General features: G+C 42.4%; 1 pseudogene; it reads right to left on the reverse strand.

The window, feature by feature from the left end:
* Nucleotides 1–2,338: 2,338 nt before the first annotated feature.
* LOC141919146 (uncharacterized) lies at nucleotides 2,339–4,120 on the reverse strand (annotated as a pseudogene).
* Between the last annotated feature and the right edge of the window lie 600 nt (nucleotides 4,121–4,720).

Consider the following 4,720-nt stretch of genomic DNA (forward strand, 5'->3'; position numbering starts at 1 on the left):
AAGCAGAATGTATGGGTAATGCTTGCTGCTGCAACGGGACAAAATACACTGCCGTTGCCAATTCTTTTCAGAGAAAATGTTAACAGTAATTGCAATTACTTAATGAAATATATAAGCTTATTAGTCACCAGTGGAAGATGTAGCTTAGACAAAATGTAGGATGAAATGCTATAAGAATGTGTGTATTTGACTTTCCTTGTTTAGCAATATTAAGAATTAAGAATTCAAGTGTTTAACCTTATTAGAAACTCCCTTGGTTTTCCCCCCTGAGTGGTGGGCAGGCTCTGGGTGGAACCCAACAGGAGGATGAAATCAGATGTTTCCGCTCAAAGAAAATTGCCAGTTATTTTGGCCTGATGATTTAGAGGCTGGACCTGCTTGCAGTGACTTTGGATGCCTCATCGACGGATGGACGCATTGCGTAGGATTTCCGGTTTGCGAGGAAGGGTACTCTAAATTCCCACTGCATCCAGGGTTCCCCAGCAATTGTGGATCTGAATGTTAGTACCCCATTAAGTAAGTGTGCTATTCTGTATTTTCCTTATTTTTTACTTTTGTAGTATTTAGTCATATCCCTCAGTTATGGGTAATGAAATTAGCCTACTCTTTTTAACTAGTAACTGTAACTGCTGTATTGTTTCTAGCCTTCTGTGAAACTATTTTAAGTATGCTGTGTTTTTTCAACTTTGCTTAACCCTTAATTGATAAAGTCTTGAAACAAGTCTTGCAGGTGCAGCTGCAAAACAAAGAAAAGGGAGATGTGGGAGGCATTGGCATGTCAGCCTTGCACAGCCTGTGAGAAAGTGCTAGGATTTGATGAAAAACAGGCCTTGGAAGAAAAAGAAGAGGCTGTTGAGCTATGCCAAGGTGGCAGGGAAAAACAACGGACAGCTGCAACACTGAACTGTGGAAAAGTACTGAACTGCGAGAAGATGTTACCGCGAGAACAGCGCGTGAACGAGAGGGTGATTGGTCTGCACAGCGCGTGTTAGAGTGGTCTTATGCTGATAGGAGAAAAGGTTGATAGCTGTCTAATTGCTGATTTGTTAACTATGAAGTAAGAGCTTTACCGACAGCATCCGAGAGCATAAGTATGTACTGTTGTAACAATAAACTCTCTCTTTCTCTCTCTCTTTCTGTCTGGATTTCTTCGGGAGTCCGTGCCTCAGTTGCCACAAGGTAAATTTAACTGACGTTCTGGAACTAATGCCTGAACCTCTGTTGAGATGCCTTTTCGTGCAGCCCATTTAGCAGCCTCATCAGCCAGCCTATTCCCACACTGTTGTTTGCTGTCCCCTGCTTGATGGGCCTTCAATACATTACAGCAACTTCTGTAGGTAATTGTACACTTTCGAGAAGTTTTAGGACTTCTTCTTTGTGTTTGATTGCTGTTCCTTGTGAGGTTAGAAGCCCTCGTTCTTTCCATATAGCCCCATGGGCATGAATTACTCCAAACTCATACTTTGAATCAGTCCAAATATTCACTTTCTTCTCTTTGCTCAATTCTAATGCTCTAGTCAATGCGATTAATTCAGCTTTTTGAGCAGATACGTTTGGTGACAGTAGTTCAGCTTCTATGACATCAGTCACAGTAGTCACCGCGTATCCGGACACACGCTGTCCATTCATAACAAAGCTGCTTCCATCTGTATAGAGTTCTAAATCGGGGTCTGGTAGAGGTGTATCTTTTAAGTCTGTTCTGCTGGCATATACTTCTTCAATGGTTCGTAGACAGTCGTGCTCTAAATCTTCTTCCTCATTTAGTTCAGCAGACAAGAAAGTTGCAGGATTCAATACAGCCATTGTTTTTAATTTAGTGTCATCTTGATCTAGCAGGACAGCCTGATATTTGAGCATTCAGCTTGGAGACAACCAATGATTTCCCTTCTGTTCTAAACCTGTAATTACCATGTGGGGCACATATACGGTTATTTGTTGCCCTAGGGTGAATTTCCGGGCCTCTTGTATTAACATTACTGTTGCTGCCACTGCCCTCAGGCATCCTGGCCACCCCTGACTTGCAGTATCTAGTTGCTTGGAAAAATATGCAACTGCTCGACAAAAGGGCCCGAGAAATTGTGCTAACACCCCCAAGGCTATTCCCTTCTTCTCATGGACAAACAGTTCGAAAGGCTTTTCAATATTCAGCAACGCCAATGCTGGTGCCTTTAACAGTGATTTTTTCAGTTCCTTGAAGGACTTTCTCCCGTCTTTGGTCCACGTTAAACAGGAATCAGCAGAAGCTTTCAATATCTCATAACAATGGTTTTACCATCAGTCCATAATTGTCAATCCATAAACGGCACCAACCAGTCATTTCAAGGAAAGTTCGCAGTTCTCAGAGAGTTCTGGGTTCTGGAAGCTGGCAGATGGCTTCCTTCCTTTTGGCTGACAGCTGCCGGTGTCCCTTGAAAATCTCAAAACCCAGATACATTACAGTCTCTTGGGTAATTTTGGCTTTTTCTCATGACACTCGATAGCCACTCATCCCTAAGAAATTCAGAAGGCTAATTGTTAACCGGAAACATTCTTCTTTGGTGTCTCCTGCTAATAAGATATCATCCACATACTGAAGAACAATACCCTCTCGATTCTCTAATCACCAAACCTCAAGTTCTTTAGCGAGCTGGTTTCCAAAAATCGTCGGGCTGTTCTTAAATCCTTGTGGGAGCACAGTCCAGGTGTACTGAGTCTTCCTGTTTCGGGATTTTCCCATTCAAAGCAAATAGGTCTTGGCTTTCTGGGGCCATGGGGATACAGAAAAAGGCATCTTTTAAATCTAGTACAGTAAACCATCCTTGTTTATCAGTCAGTGTGGTTAGCAAAGTATAAGGATTTGCTACAACTGGATGGATATCCGGTACTACTCGATTGATGGCTCTTAAGTCCTGAATCATCCTATATGTTTTTCTATATGATTTCTTTACTGGCAATATAGGGGTATTATATTTGGATTCACATTCTCTTATTAAACCATATTTTAAAAATTTTTGTATGAGAGGTAACAATCCCAATCTAGCCTCAATTTTTAAGGGGTACTGTTTCAATCTTACCAGTGTCAAATCTGGTTTTATATCTATTTTCACAGGTTCAGCTTTCTGGGACTTCCCCGGTACCTCTCCAGCCCAAACAAGAGGGATTACTGCTTCTTCTATCTCTCTAGGAATTTCTTCTTTATCCAATTTGTCCTCCTGTAACAAGAATATTGAAGCCTGGACATATTTAGATTCTGGTATCAATACTTCTACATCTCCATCCTTAAATTTGATTTGGGCTTCTAGTTTTTCTAACAGATCTCAACCTATTAGAGGCTTTGGAGCTCCTGGTAGGTAAAGGAATTCATGAGTTACCCATTGTTTTCTAATTTTAAATTTTAGTGGCTTGAAAAATGGTCTCTGTTCTGCTTTTCCCATTGCACCAATAACTTTTATCATATTAGCTCCTAACTCTTGTTTCTTTGTATTCAAAACTGAAAAGGTTGCCCCTGTGTCCACCAAGCACTCCACTTCCTCGTTTCCCAGCTCAATTGTAACCAGAGGCTCTGCTGGGGAAGAGTGCTCCGGTCCCCTTCAGTCCTCTAATGCTATAATTGGTGCCACCTCCTTATTTCCTGTTAAAGCTGGCATTCCCTTTTCCAGTGTCCTTCCTTCTTACAGTAAACACACTGGTTCTGACCCACAGTCGGGTTCAGTGATCCCCGACCTTTTCCTTTGCCTCTCATTCCACCTCTCACACTTCCGAAAGTTCCTCGATTTTTTTGAACAGTTACCAACTTAGCATTAGTCCTCTTTTTCTCCTCTTCCCTGTTTCGATATGGCATCCAGGCAACATCCAGCATTTTTGCTAAATCTCTAGCCTCTGCCCCCTGCAGTTTTTGTAACTTCCGCCTGATGTCGCCCGATGCCTGCCCCATAAATAAAGAGGCTAGCTGTCCTGTTCCTTCCTCTGATTCAATATCTAAAGTGGTGTACTTTCTGGCTGCCTCTTTTAGCCGATTCAAAAACTTAGTTGGGGACTCATCTCTATTTCGTTTAATTTCGTACAATTTAGAACAGTTAACAGCCTTTGGAGTTGCATTCTGTATCCCCAATAGGACTAATTTTTGGTAGCGCCCGATCATTTCCCTATCGTCTGGATTATTGGGGTTCCAATTTGGATCAACTGAGGGGAAGTGCTGTTCCACTTGCCCTTGTAATGCATCTGAGGCACAGATGCGTTCGCACCACCCTCCGGATCATGTCTCGTTCAGTGTTGTCAAACAATACTTGTAGTATTGCTTCTATGTCCTGCCAATCTGGATTTTGAGTTTTAACCATCATTTCAAATGCACTTGCGACCTTTTCCGGATCATCCCTATAACTTCCGGCAGCCACCTTCCAATTATTCAAATCGGCAATTGAGAATGGAACTTTTACAAAAAACAGACTATCATTTCCAACCGCTTGCCGTAAGGGGACTTGCAACCCCGGTGTCTGCCTACTCCGAGTTCTTTCTGAAATGGGTGTAGAGCTCCCCACTTCCATGTCCACCATCCCTGCTCCCTCATTATCATCATCTTCTTCCTGCCTTAATTCATCTCACCTGCCCATTATCCGTAACCTTGGTGCAGTTAACAGCTCTAAATCTTCTTCTATCTCCTCCCGAGTCAGTTTTAAACACCTCTGCCCTATGCTGCACACGGAGCAGCACCTCTTTAATGCCGTCTTGCCCTTTTTATCTT

Source organism: Strix aluco, unplaced genomic scaffold, assembly GCF_031877795.1.
Source record: "Strix aluco isolate bStrAlu1 unplaced genomic scaffold, bStrAlu1.hap1 H_2, whole genome shotgun sequence".
Lineage (NCBI taxonomy): Eukaryota > Metazoa > Chordata > Aves > Strigiformes > Strigidae > Strix > Strix aluco.